This window comes from Cervus canadensis, chromosome 5 (genome assembly GCF_019320065.1).
Source record: "Cervus canadensis isolate Bull #8, Minnesota chromosome 5, ASM1932006v1, whole genome shotgun sequence".
Taxonomy (NCBI): Eukaryota; Metazoa; Chordata; class Mammalia; order Artiodactyla; family Cervidae; genus Cervus; species Cervus canadensis.
In genome coordinates, this window is record NC_057390.1 from 61,516,973 (window position 1) to 61,543,841 (window position 26,869).

The 26,869-nt window shown below is 39.4% G+C and overlaps 1 protein-coding gene and 1 long non-coding RNA gene across 4 annotated transcripts in view; one reads left to right on the forward strand and one right to left on the reverse strand.

The window, feature by feature from the left end:
* Nucleotides 1-26,869, forward strand: part of LOC122441849 — a 231,215-nt gene that overhangs the window by 94,218 nt on the left and 110,128 nt on the right. The window lies entirely within an intron of this gene.
* LOC122441851 lies at nt 6,457-10,921 on the reverse strand. The gene is made up of 3 exons (XR_006269465.1): nt 9,601-10,921; nt 7,933-8,130; nt 6,457-7,221 (listed from the first exon to the last, which is right to left on the reverse strand). It is a non-coding gene; the product is annotated as an uncharacterized LOC122441851 (long non-coding RNA).

Below are 26,869 nucleotides of genomic sequence, written 5' to 3' on the forward strand. Positions count from 1 at the left end.
AAGCTTGGAACACACACAATCAATTATTTTCACTAGCATTTAAAATATAGAAAACAAAATCTGCTTTGGGAATTGACTGAATATTTTATTTAGCTTTTTTATTGAGACATCCTTTGAAAAATGGCATAATATAAATAGTTTTACAAAGCAACAATATAATCAATCTCTAAACTAGAATATAAATCAAGGATTTCATTAACTGCTGGTAGCCAGTTTGAATTGTAGTCTTGTCCATAATGCCTATCTATCTATGTATGTCCAAGTTATATTAAAAACCTTTAAATGGCTTTGTAATATCAGCTACATCTAGCTATTATAATAATTAATGGTACTGTTTTATAAATCAATACATGTATTCTTGATAAATTCATATCCAGTTAATGGTGTAATTTAAATAAAAAATTAATGTAATAAAGGACATACAGAAATGGGCAGGAAATCTTTAAAGGTTAAGAGACAAATTTGTCTAAATTCATTTTTAACCTGTTTTGAAAAAAGTTTATATTTAAAATCAGCGGAGATTTACCTTGTTTTTGTGAAACCAGCCTTGTCACGTCTAATGGTATCTGGTATTGCATTTGTAAGGTATTTTCCTTTTTTAACTGCTGAGTTTTAATTATGTACTTATTGTACTATTGGGTGTTTTACCACCACTGTATTCTCGACTGTTCTTTAGAAAAAGAGAACAAACCTAACTAAAATCTTCCAACCAGTCATGTATTTTCAATACATGAATGAAATGCAAATGCTCTTTTTAAAAATATATGACTAAATGAACTGTGCTGAAAATCTCCAAAGTTATATACAAATTTCATTTAGGGGGAAATCTGGCTGATTAGTTCAATGAATTTACATGTGTAAGAGTCCAGTGTTTTTACTGCTTTCACTGAATGAACATCCTAGGAATTTTAGAAAGAAAAGAAAAGAAAAGTGCATTGAAGAGTCCACAATGTATTTTAACGCTGTACACGGGTGGAGAAACATTCCACAAAGAGAAGAGTGTATTACTGTTCTAAATTTTAGAAATATATACCGAAGGTGTATTAAGGAGATTTGGAAAAACAACTGAATGTTGTAGGTGATCAAATACAACCTTAAATCATTCCAAATAAAATTTCATTCCGTTTATAGAGTAAGCATTTTACACAAAATATCTTTCAGAATTATGCAGACCAGCCTGCCCTGCCATTCTCGGTGACATGGTGCAGAAATGTTACTTTAATCCACTGAGCTTTTTCTGACATTTTTCTTAACATTGCTGAGCCTTATTTAGAGCAGCAAAGGAGATGTGTGTAGTTTCCTTTGACACTGATGGGTGTTTCAAAATGTTACGGTGGGGAGAGAGAGAGAGGGAGAGAGGGAGAGAGGGAGAGAGGGAGAGAGGGGAGAAAAGATTTGCTGCCAGTCACTTCATCAATAGAGCTACAGGAGCAATTACTATCTGTTAAAAGTTTCCATTTCAAATGAAGCTAAATTTTAAAGAAGCTTCATTCCTTTAGAAGAGCTGCAGTCTGGAAGAGGACGGGAGCGAACACACATTAGAGATTACACGTTAACGTGTACTCAAGTACTGGAATCATTTAAAACGTATTGTGTTTTTAGATGAAACCTACAGCAAAACCACTCCTAAGAGGCTTAATTTAGGTTTTATAGGAAGAACATAAAAAAGACCAGGTTACAGCCATACACTGAAATATGGGGTACATTTTAAATATCTTCATTTAAAAACGTATGTTTATTTTCCCTCCTGGGATCACTAACGTGGGTCTCGACAGAGAAAGCGAGGACATGCTACATTCTTAAAAATTATCTGTTAAAGGGATCACATTCCAAGACAGGTTTGAGCATTTTTATGACTACAGATAACCTCTTAATTATGTCGCTGCCTTCCACTTGTTAATCAGAGACATTCAGCACAGTTAACCAGCGAATGGTTGCCTTTAGAAGACTACAGTATTTTTAAGAACTAGAAACACTTTATTCCTATCATCATATCATTGCATGTATGATTTTAGCACTGCTAGAAACTTACCTGCTTGAAATACCAAACACCAAAGACAAGGTCTAGTTGCCTGTAACGATGCTGTTAATTACTGCAAACTGTGCAGCTCGTGAACAATTTTAAGGGATAGATAATTTTACTTTTCTTGCCTCTCCCTGTCTGGCTCCTTCACCTCTCATGCAATTCCTATTTGAACAATTTTAGTTGTCTTCTGTGGTCACCAATGTCTGAGATGCTCAGAAACCCTTTCAGAGAGCAAGGTGTGAGTGGAGTAAATAAAATCAGGTTTCACTGTTGGTTTATCAACCCTCCTAGGTAGTTTTCCTGCCAGCCAACCTGCGTGCTGTTTAGGCCCATAAAATTATGCAATAGTGACTTCTTTGGAGGTTCTTTAATCAGATAATGGCCGGTGTTAGGAGGGAAGGGCCCAGGGCAATGTTGCTGGCACTTAACACCGGGCTTGGTCATTACTTGTCTGGTAGAGACCAATAAACAGCTGATTACTATCCTATAAGGAGCCAATATTTTACATTTATCCTAGTTATTTTTTTTTTCTTCTCTTTGCAACTTCTCATAATGACAAGCATTTGTCAAGAAGACCTATGAGCAGTAACCTCACAGGCCCCTTAAAAATTAGAATTTTCCTAGCGTGAAATGATGCCTTTTGTGAAATGGTGAGAATGATTTTGGTTTTTACAAGAGCAGAGGTTTGATTACTTTAAAGCCCATTTCTTTCAGATGTGGAGACCCCTGGACATCATCCCCCCTTCTCCACTCCCCTTCTCTCCTCTATGACAGGTTCACAGGCTGCAACCAAGGGGTTTTAAAATGCAAATATTTATATATGAGCTCTGGCAATAACAGAGTCAGTTTGCTTCCTCTGTTAGCCTGTGATAATTGATGCTTCATACCTGGAACTACGTTTCATTTCTCTCTTTACACATGAAGATATTATATAAATAAAAGATAACTTATGGAAAGGAAGCAGCCATTTGAAATAATAATCCTAAATTTGACTGGGTAATCTTTTAAGGCTTTAAGAGTCAGAGATGCAGATTTCCACACTTTTAAAGGAAACCTGATTGCAACCAGGAAATGTGTGCATTTTTTGAAAGTCTATTGAATTTGAATGCCTGAGTGGGTCAAAAAAAAAAAAAAAAGAGGGATTAAAGGAAGGCAGAAGAGAAAAAGATGTGAATGTTACATATGCTTTAAACTAAGGTATCCAACCACATGGTTAGACTTCTTGTTACAGTGTTACTGACTCTATATCAGAATATAATTTTTTCATGACCTATGTAAATTGCAAAACAGTGGGTCTTATAAAATGCCCTCTCTTGTCTGGGATCCTCGTCTTAGAATGAACAGCAGTATACCCAGAAGAACTGGACCCTAATTTCACAACCTCATACAAAGCCAGGCAATTCTTGAGCCAAACAAACAAAGGGGGTGTAAGCGATTTCATTTATTTTGATAATCCTCCTCCTGCACAGGAGCGTTTTGCTGTCTTTGTCAAAGTGAATGACAACAATTTGGCCAACTCTCTCTGAGCTGCACTCAACAGTGACAGGCAAATTATCAGAGGCCCTGCACTTCTTATTATCAGAGGAGAAGCCATCAGGGGGACGCATGGAGGATACCTCTCCCTTGTCACTATTTGTCAGTGGGACAAGGGCCACTGCTATGGGTAGCTGACAGGTAATTTCAACAATAACAATTACTCCTATTACTGGTGTCATAAACAATTCGCCCAAGGCATGACAATAGCAAAGCTTTATAATTCAATGCCATATAAATAAATGCCAGCAGGTAACAAGTAATTTAGCTCCAATCAAGCTTTCACCCCAGCATTAATATTGTTATTGCAAGAAAATGGAAAATTGAAAAAAATTCAATATGTTAATGAATTAAGAGAGGTTCAAGGGCTAGACAAGAGGGGTTGAAAAGGGAAACCAAAATTATTATGATATCATATTTGATGCCATGCTGGGGGCCAAACAGCAGTATAATTACTTTAAGATTAAGAAGGGGATCAAAAGTGCTGTTTGCCTCTGACTTCAGACCTGGGCAAAACATGACACGGCCTTTCAAAATCTGCCTGTCTCCAATTTCTGAAGAATATAAGTAGAAATATGAGAATGTGTATGTAATGTACCATCTTGCTGACTTTTTGTTCCACCTGAAATATTTCACTGGAAACAGAGGCATGAGTACCAGAGGAACATTTCCATCTGTTTAAGGAAATCGCATCAGCACCTGCTTCCTTTACATTAAGTCTCAGACTGAAACTATTGTAATAAGCATATTTTTGTCTGTGCTGAAGGTAGAGCTGAGAACTCCTCCTTGCTCTCCAGCTGTCCACCTTCTGGAAGTGGGCTCAAGGATACAGTCCCATCTTCCTCCGTAAAACTTCCTGATCAAACGAATTTGCAGTTTCACTATTTGTCCGGCAAGACAATGTGCCATCATGGTGACAGCAGTAAAAGAATTTGAAAATCTCTAATTAGGGGAGCTGCAGAGCAATTAACACATGTCAAATTTCGCTTCATCAAGTGCCACTCTAATTTTCCCTCTAAAAATTAATGGATTTTTTTTTCCTTTTGGGGTGTGTGTGTGTGTGTCCCCTTAAGGCAATGTTGATTCAAATCTGCTCAAGATGCAGTGCTGCACAGCTAAGCATCTTCTTGATTACAATCCGCCACACTTCTAACTGCGCTCATTCTCACTGCCACGGATACTTTGTCAACAGTCAAATTACACCACGCTGATAACAATGCATAATGGTGTTCCTCCTCCGAGGCCCCTGGCAGGAGATGGGCTTCATAAAAATGTGATGTTTTCTTCTCAACTGTTTCTCAAGGAAGTTTGTATGACCAGGTCACTAGTCAGGCGTCCATTTTTTGAAATGAATTCGTTAATTTCAAGGAAAGGAGTGAAATGATGGCATGTGAAAACAGCTCATTGAAAAAAGGAATCAGAAGAAGAATGAGGAATTGAAAATATCCGTGGCCAAAGTTTTGCTTAAACACTTTGTTCGAAGACATTTTCAAGAGCACTATTCTTGGTTAAATACCAGGGTTTTTTTTTTTCCTTTACTTATGGGCTATAAACATTGGAAGCCTCTCTTGAACAGACAGTATTTAGATTATGAGAGAAGTTTGTTTAACTGCCATATTTGCCAGAATCCTCAAAACATCACAGGACACAGAAGATAAATGACTTTTTTTTAAGGTCAGGACTGTATATTCCAGATAAATGTTGATTCATTTTAACTATTTTTTATCCTAGTTGCTTGTTGCAGATCTGTGTCTGAGTCACCAGCCCATGCGAGGAATATTTCTCACTGAAAAAATGAAAGAGACACAATGATTAGATGATCTTACTTTCAGTCTTTCTAGAGATCATTCAGATTTTATGTCTAAAACACAATCAGATCCAGAACAAAAAAGGGGAAATTAAACAAAATGCTCGATGTATATCTTTGTAGATTCTTCAGGGAGTAGAGAACATTCACATGGGTGACATTTCAGTTTTCTCATCATGTAAGTATATTTTTGGTTATGTTTTCTCTAATCATATTTAGTAAAATATCAAATTCATGGAATGTACACTTCATTTTTAAAAAATTCACAGGTTGAGTCCAACTTTTCATTCACTGACAACCAACTTGAAAATCTAAAATTTGATATTTTGAGGTTTGTATTTCCTAATATCAAAAATTTCTTCCTTCTCATAAGGCATGTTCTTAAGTGGTCTATTCCAAACAAAAGAAAATGACATTCCACTTTCAGCTAGCAAATGTTAGATTCTCTCAAAGCTGACTGGGGACTCACTTGGAAGTTTTGCCATTAGAGTCACACAAATTGAATTATATTCATCTTTCCCAAATATCGTTCTTCAAACTCTATAAATATAGCAATACTAGGTTTCAAGTTTCATGTGACTTGTTTACAAATAAAGGTATCTTGAGGGAAAAAAAAAACAAGCTCTTTGTACTTCAGAAGGACAAAAACCTGGAACAATCTCATATTAAAACATTAACAAAGGATTGTAAAGGGAAATTTAAAGGGATAAAACTTGATTATATAATGCAATCCAGCAGTAATCAATTTTACCTTCAATATCTTGCTTTTGTTTTCCAAATGCTAAATAAACAATACATAATGCATCCCTCATCAGCCAAACCATGGAGGCTCTGTGCTCAAATAACAGGAAACATATTCAATTTTCCTAACAGAAGACAGTTCATTAAGCTGTGCCACATCAAATAAAACTTTAATTTCTCCAGCATCAGAGTCGCAATGAAAGCAATTGAAGAAGATGAGCCATATGGTACTTCTATCAGCAAACACATATTGCTCATTCCCCCAAAGTTTTCTAATTCTGCTCCCCAGACCTGTGTAATATAGATAATGTGCTCCGAGAGCAGCAACCATGAGCTATCTAGTGTACACTTCTAATACTGTATTTAATGGGAAATAATGAATCATAAAAGCCTAGAGAAGCTGGCTTTTGCTAACCTAAATCTCAGCTGTGATTTCATTGTTCTGTGCCTAAGATGCTGTTTGCCCTTTCCAGACAACAGCAGTTGAGCGTAATTATGCTGCCTCAAACCTGGGCTGGCAAAAGCATCTCTAATAGAACCAAGTTTCTGTTAACTCCTGAATTTCTGAATTTAATGATGTGCTGATGCAGGCATGGAGATAACCAAGCATGTGTCGTTTCCAAACCCAAAGAAACATTTTCTCCTTCTGCTCTTTGGTCAGACTGCTCAGTGCTTTATATTTCCTCCTCCACTCCCTCCTCCCCCCACCCCCAACCCATGCAACAGGAGTGGCATGATTAAAAATGAGGAGATTTTCTTGTTATTAGCAAATTTGACATTTGCCTGATGAAATGCACATAAAATGTGAAAGCTCCACAGTACTCAGAAGAAATGTCTCTGCTCCAATCCAGGCAACCAAGATGAAATAATTTAAGTAAAGGACTGTACATCTTTACTCAGAATGTGAAGATTGGATTATAAATGAAAGAACCAAATATTGCAGAGCTTTTAGAGTGATGGTATTTGGATACATGTGAAGTGTCTAGTGTTACATCTCTCACCTTAACTGCTTTGATTATTAACCTAAGCATCATACATATGTTCACGTGCAGCAATTTCTCTGTCCTGGGTCCAGCCTGTCTTCCGGCAAGAGACTGGGATTGGGGCTTAATTCCTTTGAAGAGAAAAAAAAAAATGTTTCTATCCCCCTCCCCCCACAAATAGGTTAATGAATTTAGCTTTTCCATTTTTAAAGCTCATCAAATCAATATTTTCCCAACACAATGCTAATTGAAAATACCATCAAATAACACTGTGGCTATATATTGAAAACATATTTTAATGGTTTTGTTTGTTTTGGTATCATATGAACCAAGGACGGTTGAATTAAAAGGAGACTTTTAAAAGTTAGAGATTGCCTTTTTAAAGCTTATTAAAATCAGCATGTTACATGCCTGTCTCTGAATTAGTTCTACACACTTGATTGCCATCATTAACACTAGTTGTTGGGTGTTGCTCTGTGGTGGCTCAAAGCGGATTCCTACTAGTTATTAACTTGAAATCTCTTTTCACTGAAATTAAAAAAAAAAAAATCATTCTGGTCTGTGGAAGAAAAAGTCACCAAAAGAGACAGGCCTATGAAACTATGAAAAGACCAACAGGTAAAAGAAGGACAGTCACGTCTAAAACACACTCAGGAAAAAAAAAATCATGACAACAACACAGAAGCAGTCCATTGATTATATTTCATGAATGCCTTAAAACAAATGTTTAAACAGTTTTCTGAAACAGTGCAGAAAACCCCTGCATGCTCCACTGGCTTGCAATGACAATGGCCTATTGCAATGTAAAACACGCTGGAGAATAAAAAGGTGCTTTTTGTTACCATTTTATCAAAGCTGTTCATCTTCGAGCTGCAGGCAGCATTTTGCTGGAATTGCAGATATTTCTCTGTCCAGGCTCCTTTGTTTGTGCATCTCATTTGCATATATTTATCTCCAGCTGAGGGTGCTTTCTGCTCATTAAGGCCTCCCTTCCCATTATTTCATAAGCCAGCTGCTGAGAGAGATTTCACCTGTGGTGACTGAGAAAAGAGGGGTGAAAAACTAAATTCTTCATAAAAAGGAAATCTTCTGAGTCTCTTCCCCTATAAATGGGCACCATTTGTGTTAAACAGCCTCTTGTCATGATAGATGCCTCTGGAGGTCAGGGGTTAAAGTTGATTTGAAGGTCAGCAGTAAAACAACAGACAAACCAGACGCCAAACTGGTTCCTTAGCTGTCGGTGGGAGCTGTGGTACAAACAGGTCTTGAACCTTTTTCAACCTCTAATAAAACAGGGGATGAATCTGAAGTGGATCAACCAGGCCCCTGAGGCAGCAGCACAGAAAACACAAATAATATCAATATCAGGCAGCCACAGGAAACAATGGGGCATTTCTCCGTGCTCCATGCATGCTGCTATTGTTTCAAGGGCTGGGGAATTAATTCCACTTATTTATTTAAGGCGTGTCAACTCACTGCCTAAACCTGTTTCAGTGTCAAGATGAATAAAACTTTTATGGCTCATAAAATAGAGCCATTCATCTCAATGCTCTTTGTGGTGCATGTTTTTTTTTTTTTTTTCTGGCATACTGAGTTAGGCCTCTGCTCCTAAATGGTTACATCTGAACTGTTGCTGCGATCCACACCATATTAGAGAAAAAAATGATTTCACCAGGCAAATGGATCTCAACAGAAATGACACAGAAAAGCATTTTAGCTGCGATGGAGTAGTCCCCAAATTCCTCCCAAATCCTCATCATGCGCTTGCATCTGTTTTGAGCATGCATTATTGACAAAGCAGAAGTTGTGTTATTTTAGGGGAAAGTTAAAAAATGATAGTAATAAAAAGTTAGTTTTCTAGAATATCACGTATTTCATTTGACTTTAGAAAGGCAACCTGGTTAGGATAGCTGCTTCCCATTCATCACCTTTGGCCCAATTTTTCACTGTTGTGTACTCAGTTTGCACCGACAGAATAATTCAAATGCCTTCTTTAGCTCTACTGCTTTGAATTTTAATTTTGAACAGAAAATGCCAAACATAAGTAGAAAATATACATTTCAGCGTATTTTTGGATCATACCATTTTTCAAAGTTCGGTTGTAGAGTCAATTTTCTTTTTTATTTCCAACTCATGACTTTAATAATAATGTAATCCTCAGAAACAAATAAACATTTTGAAGTGCCACAACCAGTGCTAAGCACACATGTGTTCTCATGCAACTGTTAGTGCTAGTTTAATCCAAGTCACACAAACCCATTTAGAATAGTAAGAATACTCTTCAGGATCCAGAGCATACCTTAGAAAAGAAAATAGTCCAGTCAAGCAATATCATTCTAGCAGATGCTCTAACAGGGAACATCGTATGAACCCGATTGCTTGATATTAAAATGAGCAAAAGAAAACCATTCCATGGTATTTCACAAATTCTCCAATCATGGGTTAAATCACATACACCACAGCTCTCTGCTCTGTTGCAATGTAAATTGATTTGTGGATGAGTCACTTACTGTGTTGTCCCAGTTGCTTTGCTTTGGAGGTCTCCAGTGAATATTGTAGACTTTACTTATGGATGCCAGATTATTTCTAATTTAGTCAGTCAGTAGGCCAGTTTTTCTGCATGCACTCAAGTTTTTCCAGCAAGTAGATTATTTGAGAATGGCCCAGAGAGAAGTTGTACTTTCACATTTGGTTTATGGGTAAAGATGTCGCCCTGGGGGTGTACGGTTCAGTTTTTGGGTGCCGAGCACTGCTTGGAGTCCATTGCATGCTCTTTCCCATTTGAACTGGCATGTGGACCAGAGCTCTGCATGGGGGTGGTCCCTTTTACCAAGCACTCCTGTTTGAAAATGGAATTGCTTTCAAGTGGCCACCAGACCCTGAGAAAAATATTTCAACTCACAATTGATTAGGTTTTGGTAATCTATGGCAATGTGTTCTCATTTAAGCATGGAGCAGGAGATTTTTCTTCGATGACCCTTTACAGTTTAAAGAATGCAAGCAGTCCTGCTTCACACAAGAAATGCAAGTTGTGGTTGGAGAAAATTTCTAACTTATTGAAGGCAGTTTATATCCTCCTCTTTGTACACCCTCTGCCTTCCCAAAGCATTTTATAGCTCCCTCTGCATCTGAGTTATCAATTTTCTCTCAGACCTTCCACATTACATTTAACCCCACTCCCATCCCCCAACCTAGGCCCTCCCAGTAACCAGCAAAAATACAGTTTACTCCCCCCCACCAAGTCTGCACTCCGGTCTCTCATTCTACTTTTGCTCTAATCTAATCACTAATTCTTAAGCTTGGCCAAATAGTTAAAAATGTTAAGTGCTAGCAAGGCCTTCTACCTCCCCCTCATATCTGTCTCTGTTTATGGAATGGGCCTGGTTTCCTCCTCTTCTCCTTCAGCCCAGGGTCTTCAGGTCAGAACACTGTAAATACACACAGCTCTGGCCCGACCCATAAATCTGAGCAAAGGGCAGGCTTATATATTCAGATAAGCATGGGTGGGGGGCGGGCGCTTGGAAGGAACAAGAACTAGTGAATCTGATGTTCTGCAGCCATGCTCTTGAGACGAGAACTGAACAGGCCAAGAATCTTTAGTGAGGAGTGGAAAAGATTTTTGTCTTGAAACATCTTTCCTTATTTCTAAAGGATGAGGTTGGCACTACTTCCTCCTCTTAATTTTTTTTTAACTTTTTCCATATTGGTTATACTCATATCCTTGCTGAACATATTATCTTCGAGGCAATCAAATTAAACAATAAATTTCATTTATTTATTTCCGATGTCCTTCTTCCTTCTTAAGTGTATTGGTGTGTGTTTTGAACTTTGTGTATGTATGCTGTGTGTGTGTGTGTGTGTGTGTGTGCGTGTGTCTGCAGTGAATGAGTCCTTTTCCCAGAAATTCTATTCTACTGTAATTTTTCAGACCTAAAGGTCTCTTCCTAAATAACCATGCTGTTAGTCACCACATTGAATCCTCAAATAAAATATGTCTGAAGGAGTTGGGAATGACAAAGTGATAAATAAATGCTTACATGGCCTTCAATCTTTAACGTTTCTACTTTATTACCAAGTTCAAGTCTTTTCTGTTGAATTTTCAAATCTCAAAGTTTTCTATGATTCCAGAAAGACTATCCTTCTTGGGACATGTGTCCCCTGTGGACAAATATACTGTCATAATGGAAAGTCTTGAACAAGGTGACCATGGCTGAAAACATACCTTCTATTATTCATCTGACCTGATTCTACTTCAGAGGTGATGAGCCACACCACACTCTTGCCTCAGTCACTTAAGAATCTAGAAAATGTATGATGACCTAGAGGGGTAGGATGGGGGAGGGGAGGGAGGGATCCAGAGGGAGGGGATATATGTATAATTATGACTGATTCGTGTTGTTGTACGGCAGAAACCAACATTGTAAAGCTGTTTTCCTAAAAGTTAAAAAATAAATTAAAAAAAGAAGAATCTGGGAAATGTGGCACTTGCTTTGTTTTCAATCAATATTTTAAATTTTATCATGTGCATATATAGAATTAAAAATTTTTTCATATATAGAATTTTTATCTCATTTCTCTAGGTTATTTTTTTGGCAAATAAAGAACTGATTTTTTTTTTTTAAAGCCTAATTCATATTCCTCCAAAGACCTTCTTGGGTTGAAATGTTAGTGACAATTCCATGTAGGTAGGAGAATTTTATGGGAAAAACTGCCAAGAGAGTAACTGGGCTGGCTGCCCAGACTGTTCGCTACATTCTAGCCTTACTTTAGACAAATCCTTACATGGAAACAATCATAATAATGATTACCACTAATTGAGCACTTACTTTTGGAAAGCAACCTGTCAGGTACTTTAGATACATATTAATCTTTTTTTTTTTTCCTTCTTGATGGGTAGTTTTTTTTTAAACTTTTTATTTTTAATTGGAGGATAACCCTTATAATAATATGGCAAATGAAGTATTGTAATCTCCATTTATGAATGAAAACCTCTGGTTGGAGAAGTGAAGGCATATTTTCCCAGAACAAAGATTTAAGCTTAGAATTCAAACGTGAGTGTGACCCCAGAGTCCTCGGGTCTGAACTGCCTCTTATGGCCTCAGGTTCTCCTCTTCAGGATGTGGGTCTGGGGTGGAACCGTGTCGATTCAGCAGGGTATTCTGTGTCTGGGTTGATTTTCTCTGTCCACACCTCTCCTGAAGCCTAGGCCTGACCTTTTCAACAGCCCTCTGGTGTCATGGCCTGGCTATCACAGAACTCCTGCAGTCCATATCTGAGACTGAATTCATTGATTTCTCGCCCAACCTGCTTCTTTGTGATCCATGTGATATTTCCTGGGAGCACCACCGTCTGCTCCAGTCTGTAGTTCAGGCTCAAGGCTCTCTCTTGCTGCCTCAGTTCATTCCCTTCTCACCTGCCGTGACCATCAGCTGGCTTGGCAGAACCGTGGCATGTGCAGGGGGCATTACTGTCTCACTCCCTGGGTCTGCATCTGGCTCCTCTGTTTACCAGAAGTGCAGCATTGCATTGGAGAGGGAAATGGCAACCCACTCCAGTATTCTTGCTGGGAAATTCCATGGATAGAGGAGACCGGTGGGCTACAGTCCATGGGGTCGCACAGAGTCAGACATGACTTAAGTGACTTAACACGCATGCACACAGCATTGTACAACATACTTTACTCCCCTGTACCTTGATCTTCTCATCTGTAAAATGGGTCCCAAAATACTACTTATTTCATAAAGCAGCCTAGTTCAGACCCCTGGTATTGCTTCACCTAACTGTTACAACAGCATTCAGGCTGGTTTCTCTCCTTCCTGTCATCCAGCCTCCTCGCTTCACCAAAGTTAGCATTATAAAATAAAACCTATGATACCCTCCTGTGTAAAAGTCTTTGCCTCCCTGTTGCCCTCAAGCTTAACTATGGAGTCAGGCAAAGTCTTTGTAATCTCCTGCCAACTAGCCTTTCTAGGATCATTTTCCATCACATCCCCCTAAGCAATCTGCACTCTGGTGGCAAAAAATTATACATATGATTTGCTCTTGAGCCTCCAGACTTCTGACCATGCCATGCCCCCCTACCAGCAATGCCTTTCCTTTCCATGTCTGCCTAGTAATGGGCACTGATCTTGTGTATCTCGGTTCAAAAGTCACCTATTTTTTAGGGCAGTACACATTGAGTTAGTCTCATGTAGAGTGTATTTCTCCTGTTTCAGAATCTAACATGCTGAATAGTTGAATGACAGGCACTGTCATCATAACGCTGTAACCACTTGGCTGTGAACGCCTGTGGGCAGAGACAGTATATTTTTCAACTCTGTATCTTTTGTTCTAGAGTCTCACATATAGTGGGACTCCTCCCCAAATTTTGATTAATTTATAAAATGGCATTCCTCACCCTAAAAATGACTTAAGGTAAATGTGAATCAAATGCCTGCAATGCTGTTAATTGAATTAAGTCTTGTTAGCTTCAAATGAGACAGTGAACTTGTGACAAAATTAAACTAAAAACTCAAGAGAATTTAGGAGCTTGGGATTAACAGATACAAACTGTGTTATATAAAACAGATAAACAATAAGGACCTACTGCGTAGCACAGGGGACTATATTCAATACCTTATATATATATATATATTCAATATCTTATAATATATATATATTCAATATCTTATAATAACCTATAAGGGAAAAAGAACCTGAAAAAGCTACATATATATGTATATACATATAACTGAACCACTTTATTATAAATCTGAAACTAACACGTTATAAATGAACTATACTTCAATGAAAAGCTCTAGTGCAACTGTATTGTTCTTACAGTCTCCAAGATGAAGCCATCCTGGTTTTTCCTAGTACACATGTTAAACAGTACACTTTTTTGGCACCTTAAGAAAATGGAAATTCTTTAGAATATCAGTGAGGTCTCTATGTTTGATATAGCTCACTAGCCAGTTTTTGCTTATCTGCCCTTACTCTAGGTATAATATTTTATGTGAGGCAGCATATAGATAAGGACACAACCATAGGCTTGGGAGCTGGAAGGCCTGGGTTTAAATCCTGGTGCTGCCACCTACAAGTGGTCTAATTGCTGGCAACAGTTTTCCCAAAGTCTGTCCTCTTATCTGGAAAGTGGGCATCATAGTAACATCTACCACAGAGGGTACTATGAATATTCAATGAGTTAGTGCTTCCACATACTTAAATAAATGCCTGACTTACAGTAAATGCTCAATAAAAATGTTAAATATGTTACCCAGTTGGTGTTTACAGGAGAGGTGCCTGAAATTCTGGTAGAAAAGTGAGGGTGATTTCATCATCAGAGCATAGTGCAGAAAGAAGGGAGAGCTTGGAGAGATGATGAGTTGGCTCATTCACCTATGCCAGGAGTAGTTATCCATTAAGACATCGTTCCAGCACTCCAGCAATTTAGCATTTCATTTTATCACATGACACATAGAGCTAAATCTAGGGGAAAACAAATTTTAATTTAGCAGTTAGGGCAGCTGGCTCCAGAATTGTGCTGCCTGGGTTAAAATCCTAGCTCTATGACATGCTGGTCATGTGACCTTGGGAGAATGATTTTTTAAAAAAATTTTATTTTAAATTGAAAGATAATTACTTTACAGTATTGTGATGGCTTCTGCCATACAGGAACATCAGTCATAGGTAGCCATATGTCCTAAGTTCAAGCCTTCTCATCTGGCAAATGAAGGGGGAAAAAGCCTAACTTTAACACTTTACCTGTTGTAAGAATTAAATGAAAACAACTCGACATGCTTATTATAGTGCCTGTTGCATAGTGACAGCTTCATATCTGTTAATTCCTGTTTTCTTGTTGAAAGTATCATAATGTTTTAGTATATGATGTGCTTCTTAAATTTCTATGAAACATATCAAATCTGTGCCCTGCTTTCTTCATTCAATGGATGCAGCTGGACTGATGTGTAGCTCTCATTCCATCAGGTTCACTGCTATATAGCATTTTATTATACCAGCACCTCACAATTAATTTTATTATTTTTTATATTGATGGGCATCTGGACTGTTACTGATTGCTTTCTATTACAAACACTGCTGCATGGAACATTCTCACTCCATGTGCTTTGGTGCACATGTGAATGACTGAAAGACTTTCACTAGGGAATTAAACTCAGGGATGAAATTGTAGGACATGTGAATATTCAAATTGACTGTGCTGTGCTTAGTCGCTGTCAAACTCTTTGTGACAGCATGGACTGTAGCCCGCCAGACTCTTCTGTCCATGAGGATTCTCCAGGCAAGAATGCTGGAGTGGGCTGCCATGCCCTCCTCCAGGGGATGTTCCCAACCCAGGAATTGAACCAGGGTTTCCTGTGTTGCAGGCAGATTCTTTATCAGCTGAGCTACCAGGGCAGCCCATTCAAATTTACTAGATGTGTAAACTTTCTTCTAAGTAGCAGCTCATGAAGGGTTTTCTGACATGATTTTTACAAATATATTTTGGATCTTCATAAAAATTACTCTGTCATAGACAGTCTGCAAGATTTTATGGTCTCAATGTAAAATCTGAATCACTTCCTTCTTTTTGTATTCTTATTCTCATGTGGTCGTCCTGTAATGGCCAACAGAATACCGTAAAAGTGATTGTTGTTGTTTAATCGCTAAGTCGTGTCTGACTCTTTACGATCCCATGGACTGTAGCCGGCCAGGCTCCTTCCATCTATGGGATTTCCCAGGTAAGAATACAGGGAATCCTTCTCAAGGGGATCTTCTCAACCCAGGGATTGAAATTGCCTCTCCTGCACTGGCAGGTGAATTCTTTATCACTGAACCACCAGGGAAGTCAAACTGATGGAACAGGTAACAAAAAACTTGCTTCTGTTTGGAATTCCTTAATAACTCAATTGGTAAAGAATCTGCCTACAATGCAGGCGACCCTGGTTCAATTCCTGGTTCTGGAAGATTCCCTGAATAAAGGAAAGGCTACCCATTCCAGTATTCTTGCCTGGAGAATTCTCTCCCAAAGAGTCGGACACTATTGAGCAACTTTCACTTTCACTTCTCTGTTTGTGGCATCCCTTCTCTTTCTGTCTCGTTTGCATCTCTTTTGCAGCCTACAGTCAGTATAAAACCAACTCTACAGGGACTTAAAGAGTCAAAGTTGCCATCTCTCAGTTGGATTATGGACTGTTTGTTTCCTTTAATAAACTTTTTCTGTGCTATGTAAGTTCTTTCTAACAAACTTGTGTTACTGCTTTTATTATTAGGAAAATATATTTAACATCTGGGGAAATTATTATTGATTTACTTTTAGCATTACAGAGAATTGAGGACCACAAAATTCTATCTTCAAATTGGAAAAAGCCACCTTACCAAGCAGATGTCAACAGCAGAGCATCCGTAAAGGTTCTGGATGCTGCTTCAGTTTGGTTGCCTTCCTTCTAAATCATCTTGGTCTTTTTGGCACTGGGGATGGGTTTCGTGAAAGACAATTTTTCCGTGGAGCGAGGGTGGCGTGCCGTTGGTTTCCAGAAGATTCAGGCACGGTAGAGTTTCCTCCTATGAGAATTAATGCTGCCACTGATCTGCAAGGAGGCAGAGTTCAGGTGGAAATATGAATGATGGACAGCAACTGTGAATACAGATGAAGCTGTGATTGCTTGCCCATCACTCACCGTCTGCTATGCAGCCCGGTTCCCGGTGGGGACCCCTGTTTTAGTGTACTTATTATGTTATTTATATTCTTTATGCATTTCCAGTGTACACTGTGTTTCTATCTTCATGCTTTATTGCTATTGTGTCTTCCCTTTCAGACCATCAGCTCTCTGAGGACAGTGGCTGTCTTTCTAACTTCCCATCCTTTCCTCAACCCTTAAAGCAGAGTAGGTGCTTAATAATCACTCAAGGAATGACTAAATTGTTCAGACTACACAAGAAAAAGAGGAGAGCCAGGATCAGGAAAATCAGTTAAAGTTCTATCCCAGGTGAGACTACTGACAATTGGGGTGCTGTTCCCAGTACCAGGGCCCACTGAGGATGGACACCAGGTGTCCCCTGAGTACCCAAGGTCTGTGCCAGGTGGAAATTCAGAGACACTTCCTGTGAGGGTGTCCAGTCAGTGCCAAGGAAAGAGACTGATGTAGTTTTCTGAACTCCAATGGGGCAACCAAGAAGAACAGGCTTGTAACTGAATCTTCAGAATGCACAGTAAATCATCACGGCCTCTAGGTTTATTTGAACCATCTAAGACGGAATCACATTTACTTCTTAAAACAAGGAACTATTTTGTTTTTATCATGTACAAAATACTGATCACAAATACTTCAGGAAATAAGAAAAAATATTACCAGTTATGGCAAGCATTGGAAATTTATAATTTGGTGACTTCATAAAGATCTGATCACTTCAACATCACGTTTCCAATCATTATTTTTTAAGCACTCCATTTATAGGGAATCATGTAGCCAGAATTTATTGTTTGTTTAGATTTTTCCAGTGCCCTCATCACTGAGGTCTCTGGTTGCATGTGTAGAAGATTAAGAGATACAATAAACTAAAAAGAATAGACCAAGAAACACATACTAGATCTGGGCCAAACTAAATAAATATGTCTACTTCTAAATCCTGGAGTTCAACAAGAATAAAAACAAACTCTTACATATAAAAGAAGTAAAATTTTCATAAGAAAGAGATTCAGCCTTAATTTGATCTGTTTGCCCAAGTTAAACAGATGTTTAATCTAGAAGCCAGTATTCATAATTATTTTTATATTTTCCAATTATACTTTTGAAAATAATATGGGCCACAAAGAAGCACAACCAAAGAATTAAAATTCCCCCAGATGTGAATTAAGGCCAAGGCATGGGTTTTCAACTCAGAACAAATGATCTTAAAATCCTGTTTGCAACTACTAATAAAATTAATATTTTAATGAATAAAAATAATGAATTTATTATTTGTTATAAATTATATAATTTACATATAAATTATATATTATCTATTATATAATTATAAATTATATATTACTATACATATAAATTATAAATTAAGAAAACAAGAATGAACTACAGCTAAATGCAACTCTTCTCAGTATCAGGTTAAAAGCCCAATTCCCTGGGTTTAATTTCTTGTTTTGTGATGGTAGACAGATTGCTCCATCTCTTTACAACTCAGTTTTCTCACCTGTAAAATGGGGACAATAATAGTATCTGTCTCTTTGAATTTCTGTGAGACTCCCATAAGTTAATGCATGTGCTGCATACAGAATAAGAACTAAATAAATATTAACTGTGATTATTGAACAGTGAAACAAAGCACCTGCCTATTGTTAGGAATGGTCTTATCTTCGTTTTGACAAGAGAACACCCTCGTCCATCTCTGCAGCTTCAGTCTTTCATATTTATTCTTAGCTTAGATGGTTCCTTTCCTCTTCCCCTCCAAAAATGCCTCCCTTGCTCTTCTCTTGGCCAGATCTGACTCACTTTGACCCCTTAATAGGGCTAGGTTAGCTCCGGAAAATGACTCAAGGCTAATTCCTCTGGAAATTAGTGTTTGTTTGTTTGTTTTAATTTCCTGACACTCTAGAATTAGCAAGAGCACTAGAGAAGACCTGATGAATTTTAGAAATCTATAAGAAAATAAGAGCACCTTTGCAAATGCTTCTCTTCCTGAAATAAACCTCTTGAAACATTTCTGTCCCAGAGCGCCTATGATGGAGTATCCCACGTGGCTATCACTCTCCAAAAAGGAGAACAAAACAAAAATTCCCAGTGTAAGGATCATATTGACATGACTGTGCATCAAGAAACTGAATACAGCTCTGTTCCCTTCTGGCAGATCTGAAGGAAGAAGCCAGTTGTCAGTTCTGTTTCTCTTCCACTTGCCATGTTGTCCTGGCAAAGGTCTGCGGTAGACAGAGGTCTCCAGGCACAGCACAAACCAACGTCCTGGCCTTCAACCTGTGATTCTATCCCGTGGGCCAGTCACGCCAATTCCCAAGCCTCAGCTGTCTTGGCACCATTATGCCAGCCCAACAACCATGGCTATATCCAAACAGGAACGCGGTCCAGGTGGCCTTGTAAGGTCCCACTCAATCTTAAATCTATGACTCCTTTTTCTTGTTTCACTGTGAGAATGTTGTAACCTCTCCTCCCAATTGTAGCATCTTTAAAATCTAGCCCTTGAGTAAAGAAATCTTCTGTCATGGATTTTCTACCGGATTTCTTTGCCTTAAGTTGTGGCACTGAAAATCTTCTTGAAAAGAAATATTTCTCTCATTCCATGCAAGGCTCTAGTCATCTTCCGAAATGCCATTTGGATCCAGTTACTTCCCTGTGTAAACTCTTTCCATTGCTCTTCTTGGTGTGCCGTGTGATGGAGCAGTATGTGCATGGCATTCATATCCTTCATGTGGGCCTGTGCAGTCCACTGCCCCACGGGTACCCTGGGATCTGGCCCTAACAAGCTGGACACCTCCTTAGCCATCTTATCTCTTCCCCCTCCCTTGCCTTTGAATGGATTCTTTCCTCTGAAGTTAACAAGCTTCTTTGCATTCCCTGCTTGGCTAAATCCTTCTCCTCCTATACATTAAACTCAGGCATTCTGTCCCCTGGGGAACCTTCCTGAACCTCAGAAGAGGATAGGATATCTCTGCTCTGTGCCATCTGATCCTCCTTGCTTCCCCGTGCTGCACTGTTCATGCTGCATTATACTTGCTTTGTGGCGTTCCTGTTGCCCACTGGTGGAAGCTTCTGAAGACAGGCAAGTCTTGCATTTTGGCAAGTCCTGCACCAGCCCAGAGTCTGCTCATGGCAACAAGGTCACTAAACATTTGAAGCCGGATTTGACAAGCTCTTCCTTGTGAATAATTAGAGACACCATAAACCTGGGAATTAGAATTAGGTAGGCATAGCTGATGGAAAACTGCTCCCAAAGAATTTGGAGAGGGCAGACCTAAGGTGATGATTTGTAAAACTTAGAAAGGGTGGGAAGTAAGATGCAGAGGCCAATGAACCTGAGAATGATTTCTTCAACAGGTAATATGCCCAAATGATTTATCTTTAAACTGATGAGGTGTAAAATTCTGCTCTTGGGGCTAACAGTTCATTAAACTAACACAAACTGTGGGAGGAAAACTTGTCTAGAAGTGACCCCAAATGAGCCAAGACTGTGATAGAAACTGCTTAAAAATTTTCAAAAATTTTGAAACTGCATTGAGCACCTGCTATCAATTGGATATTTTCATCAGATGCTTTAAATTCATAACCACATTTATTAAACCCCACAGCATCTCTATGATGTAGGTAATATTAGCCCCATTTTGTGAACCAGGAGACTGAAGCCAAAATGGAGACTGATGTCACACAGCTTGGAAGAGACAGCACTGATGGGGTGACCCTAAAGGTAAAGCAGTAAAGGAGGGGCATGCATGCTTGGAATTCCTGGAATCCTGCATGCTGGAATTCAGGTCTAGAAGCTGATGAAGGCAATCCTGAGAAATTATCTCTGCCCTGTTCACTGAGTCATTGCTATTAAGAGTTCAGAAGTCAGACTCTGCAGGCAAGTGGGTCTGCTACCAGCTCTGTGTGGACTCAGCCAGGCACACTCACTGACTGTCTCCTGGATTCAACAATCAGGCCAGCAGCCAGTGTGACTCTAAATCTCAAGCATAAAGCCAGGGAATGAAGTCCTTGTCCCTAGCAGTGGCTGGAATGTTAACTGACATATCAATGACACCAAAGGGAGAGAGGATGCAATGGTTAATTTTATGCATCACTTTGACGGGATGGTGGTGCCCAGTTATTTGGTCAATTACCTGTCTAGATGCTGCTGTGAAGGTGTTTTTTAGATGTGATTAAAATTTATTTATTTTTAATTTTTTTAACTTTTTATTTTATACTGGAGTATATATAGTTGATTAACAGTGTTGGGCTAGTTTCAGTTGTACAACAAAGTGATTTAGTTATACCTATAGATGTATCTATTCTTTTTCAAATTCTTTTCCCAATTAGGTTGTTACATAATATTGAACAGAGTTCCCTGTGCTATACAGTAGGTCCTTGTTGATTATCCATTTTAATACAGCAGTGTGTACATGTCAATTCTGAGTAAAGTCAATTATGCTCCAGAATATGGGTGGGCCTCATCCATCCAGTTGAAGGCCTTAACAGCAAAGACTGAGGTTACCCGAACGAGAAATTCACCTCAAAACTGCAACATCAGCTCTTACCTGAACTTGCAGCCTGCCTCGCAGACTGCAGTCTTTCCAGTCCCCGCAATTGCATGAACCTATTCCTTGGAGAAGGAAATGGCAACCCTCTCCAGTATTCTTGCCTGGGAAATCCCATGGATGGAGAAGCCTGGTAGGCTACAGTCCATGGGGTCGCAAAGAGTCGGACACGACTGAGTGACTTCACTTCACTTCACTTCATTCCTTCTCTCAATCTCTCTCTCTTGCTCACTTTTGTGTCTGTGTGTGTACACGTATGTGTGAGAGAGAGAGTGTGTGTGTGTGTGTGTGTGTGTGTGTATTCTCCTTCTAGTTCTCTTTCTCTGGAGAACCCTGATAATACAACTGGTATTGTTGAATGTGTAGCTGAAAGGTTAGCGTCATGGCTATGAAAGCCACATTTAAGTTTTAGATGGTTCTCATAGGACTGGGTTTATTCAATGTGTGCCATCAGTGTGGATTATCTGAGATGCCTGAACATTTGAAATGGTTGACATAGTGTCTGCTGGCTGTGGTCAGTGCTGCTATAGAAAAGACGCTCGGTTATGAAAAAATTGAATCAGATGGCTAGCTGCTAGGGGTACTTCAAACTATTTTAAGGGTAGTGACATTATCTTATGTTAAATAATTATAATGCACTTTTCCCCACATTTAAAAATTTGTGAGGTTCTTTCATGTCTATTAAATTACTAGCACATAGCTGGGCAATTATTATGGAACTGAGCTGAAACTGTAATAATGGCAAATTAAGAACCAAATTTCAACTTAAAATTAACCTGTATTTCTCTATTTTCTTCACCATGTTTTGTCCTTACATATTTCTTTTAAAGTACTCCCTTTTATGACCAGCATCTTAGTAATGTTCTATTATTACTTGGTTATTTAATTATAAATTAAAATGCATAGCTCACAGGATTTCTGATGAGAACTAAGCAAGAAATTAAAACACAAATGAAAAAATAACCTAATTTGGAAATAACGTTTCTCTGAAATCAATTGTATTGTTTTCACAGAAAGTACAATTGGAAGGAGAAATTTGTCTGTTAAATTTATCCAAAAGAATAAAAGACTTATTGGAATATAAAAAGTACTACCTCTTTAAATGTTAATGAACACCAGCTTTACCAATTCTAGAAGGTTTTGCTTTTCGTTTTCCTTCTTCAGTGAACATTTTACCACCTCCTACCTGGCAAGAAACATGGGATTGAACCTGAGATTTAAGACCATGGAAATAGCTGATCTGGAAATCTCAAGCCAATTTCATCCCCTTTCCCTTGAGCATGGCTCCATGCCCTCCTCTTTTCTCCTTGAATGATCCTGTCAACATTCTTGGTTTTGCCACTGTTGACACAGCCAACCTGTCCTGCCCCACTGGTTAAATTTGCACTCAGTGAAGACCAGAGGAGTGCTTTTAGAGATCTGACACCCATCCCTTGGTCAGATCATCTTGCAGGGCAAGAAAGTATCCTAAGAAGCTGAGGGTATTAGCGAGCCTTGCCCTTGATGTTTCCTGTTGAATACAACTCCAGCGCACTCTAAAACAGCACTGAGGTAACAGATGTCATCTCTCTGGAAGGGGTGTTCAGTCTTGTAGCATGCCTGCTGGGGCCAAAATTCCCTCCAACAGAGTTTTCAGCCATGGTGTATCCAAGTGTGGTCCCTGGACTCACAAATCAAGCATCACTTGGGAACTTGTCAGACATGTACATTCTCAAACTCCACCCCAGAATCTCTGGGGAAAGGGCCCAGCAATCTGTTGAAAAAACTTTCAGGGGTTTTGAAGCACACTCCAGTTTGAGAACTACTGGTTATAGCACTTCAGCTCCTCACAAATCTGGAGGAGTCTATTTTGGGGGTTTTTCAAAATTAGATGAATATCACATTTTTGTGGAGTATTTCCTCAGTAAAGAAAGGCTCTGGTTACATTAAAACACAGTGAATGTGCGCACATTTGTGTGTGTGTGTGTGGTATTTGGGGGTAGGAGTGACAACACGAAAGACCTTGTTCAGAGACTTCTGAACTCTTAATGGCAATGACTCAGTGAACAGGGCAGAGATAATTTCTCAGGATTGCCTTCATCAGTTTCTAGACCCGAATTCCTGGAAAATCTTCACTTTGAACCCACAGAGTAGAGAGGGCCCAGACTGGGCACTCAGGGTGCCCGGGCTGAGGACCCAGACCCACTTCTGCTAGGCTGTATGACCTGGGGCAAGTCACATTTCCTCTGGGGCATCTGCAGGAGAATTGGTCAGATGATGTCCACTCTGGGTTCAAGATGGCGCTGACCACAGAGGCATCCTTTCTTCCTGTTACCTCCTTTGTGCATTGAGGACTTTAGTAGAAGAGACTCTCCCACCAAAGACCTCTCCTACCAGAAAAAAAGTTTATAAACTGAATGATTTCTAGGTCCCCTTTCAGTTCTAAAAATCAGCAGGCAGGCCTATGCTTGGTGTCCTAACTTTGAAGCCTTGTGGTGATGGAGTTTATGCATTGTTTCAAAGCTCTGGAGGCCTCTTCTGAAGATTTGTTTTCTGGTGGTGGGCTTAGCAACTCTATTTTTTCCCCCTTAATCTATTTTCTTTTACAAAGAGCAAATGTCCCCAAGTACAATTTGCACCCAGATTGCTAGACTCTCCACTTAAACATTACCAAAAGCTATAATTTAGAAATTCTTTTATCTATTCCAAGCTAATAGCAGTTTTGCATGTCTTTATATTGTTTTCATCTGTTTCGTTAGCCCCCTCCCCTTCAGTTATTGTCTCTGGAATACAGGCGGGTTTGTTTAATTTTAGTGTTGAGTGTGGGATATGGAAAAGATTACTCTTAATTATGTTACTTATTTATTGAAATGTAATATTTTTGTATGGCCCTTCTGGTTTACAGTAGCAGTGTGCTCTTTTGTGAGGACACTGCAGCAAGGTTGCAGAGGGGGAGGATCTGGAGAAAATAGGATCTACTTTAATCCAGCAGTGATCTATTCCTCAGTGTCTCCAGACCAACTTTTATTCAAAGAGTTCCTTGAATATTACTCACCCTGCCCTGGTAGTCAACCAGTTCAGTGCTGTTCTTTCTCCAACTCTATGAACCAGTTCTGTCTCTTCTAAAACAGTCACCATAGGGCCTAACAAAGATTCCCATCCAGCGTGGTTAATGCATATTGAATAGGACTGAGCTGAGGGGGCATTTTTCCTCTTGTTGGCCCGTGGATTACAATCCTGTCTGTAACGAACCATAGTTTGCATGACTCTAAGAAAGATGTAATGCCAGTAAAGAACATAATAAGATAAATCCTTGGTCAAGCTACAACCAAGAAGGAAAAATTATTCCATCTCATCAAATTTCTCACTTGGTCCATAAAATTCTCAACTTTGACTTTCTCCATATTTCTTTGTGCCTGCTGGTAGGTCAGGAGTCAGAAGTCCTCAACTTTGTGTGTGGTCCTGCGGCCTAGACACCATAGGCTGCTCTGTTATGAGAGGAGGGTGGGCTACGTGATTCGCCGGGCTCAGAGCGAAACAAAGATGTGAGGCTCTATGCTGGAAAATTATTACAGATTTCAAGATGGCGACCGTAGAGTGTTGAACCTAGCCCCGGGCCCTTTGGAACTCGGGGGGCCTCTGTAACTGTACAACCTAACCTAACCTAACCTTGGTGCAACCCACCCAGGTTGAAGGAGAGTTAAGCACCCATTTTTCTCCTCTCCCTTATTGGGCCCAAGTCAGTTAGGTTTGTTCTCAGAGGTCTGCATTCAATTCTCCCAGGGTCGGTTAACTGCCTCCCGCCTTCCACATTTGCTACACATTTGAGACTATCTCTAAGCAACATATATATTTTGGCGCCAAGTAAATCAGACCGCCCTTGAGTCCTCAAAGGCCTGACAAAAGGCGTCGGAGGAGAGGCAGCCTCGCGGCTGGGCATCAGCGTTGCTCTGCTCCCTCTGAGCAGAACCTCAACTTCATCTCCAACTATGGACTTTTCTCTCCGTCTGAATCTGACAAAATCCTTTGTAATTCTGTTTAAACGTTCCAGGGCTTTCCCCCACTTTTTCAAATCACTGTTATCAATGTCTGCCAAATGCCTTAGATCTTCCTCTCCTTGTCTATATTGTAAATACTTCCCTTATTCTGCAGCAGCAATATCATAGCTATTCATAGTAGGGAAAGCACTACAACTATCTGGTTTTCTTTATCCTTCTGTTCTGAAAGAATTCCAAGGCTCACTCTATTGGTGTTTATGTTCTAACAGGATGATTTTTTTTTAAACGAAGCCTGATACTTATTCATGATCTCTTCCATAGAAGTTTGTCGTTGGTTCCCTCTCTCAGTGACATTACCAGTTTCTGAGCACCCCAAAAACATTGATTGTGTGATGTTCTAGACTGGAATTCACAGTTGGCCTAGTGATAACTTGGCCCCAAATGGGAGCATTTGGAAATTGCTGCCTCTAAACCAAAGAGTTACCTACCCTGCAAAATGAGAGGCAGTTTTATAGATGATTCCTGCCAAGGGTCATGCCACTAGGCAAGGAAGTTCACAGACATTAGCAAATGGGTAGTTTAATTAAAATAATTCATAAATCAGGTTTAGGACTTCTGAATGACCCCTCCCAGGAAAAGTTGACAGATGCACTGAAAGTGAAAACAAAATGTGAAACTGTGTGAACCGCTGCTCTTGGCTGGGGGTGGCAGGGTGGGGGTGGTGCACCTGGAGTTTCCATTTTGGTAAGTGGGCGCTTAATTCCTCTTGCAGACAGAGTGTGCTAATGGCTGCAGTCCTGGGTAAAGGAACCAGAACACCTGGGACTGTTTCTCTAACATTTGCTTTGACCATTAATTCCTACATAACTTTGGCCAGATCACTGGACCGTTGAGTTCAATGTTTTCATGATGAGCACCATGTCTGTCATAGTTGACTATTTTTCTTTCATGGGGAGGTGAGTTACATGGATGAAGAAAGTAGCAAAAAGAGTCTCTATACATGTTTGAAAGCATTTGTCCTTTCAGTGTGAATTTTCCCCTCTAGATCTTATTGGATTTCTCACTGACTTCTTTGTTCTTTTGAAGTGTAAGATAGGTGTCATACTTTGAGTATTTTCTCAGTGCGTAAGCAAATGTGGAGTTAGATTTTTGGATCCACGTCTTCTTGGAAAAGAAGTCCTAGAGTCCTAGAGGAGTAGGGTGGGTGATTTCTTAGTCTGTTAACCCTCCCTTACTGTCTTGCAATCCTGGTATAAGGTTGTCTAGCTGAAAGTGAAAGTGTTAGTCACGCAGTTGTGTCCAACTCTTTGCCACCCCATGGACTGTAGCCCACCAGGCTCCTTTGTCCACGGAATTCTCCAGGCAAGAATACTGGAGTGAGTTGCCATTTCCTTCTCCAAGGGATCTTCCTGATCCAGGGATCAAACCTGGGTCTCCTGCATTGCAGGCAGATTCTTCATTATTGAGCCACCTTGCTTTATTTTTCTGATTGAGTATGCTTCTTCTCTTTCTTAAGGTGTTTTGGGGATGGGTCTGTGAGCTTAATTAAAAAGGTGAAGTGATGGATTTGAGGCCACAGGACTTTCATGTAGA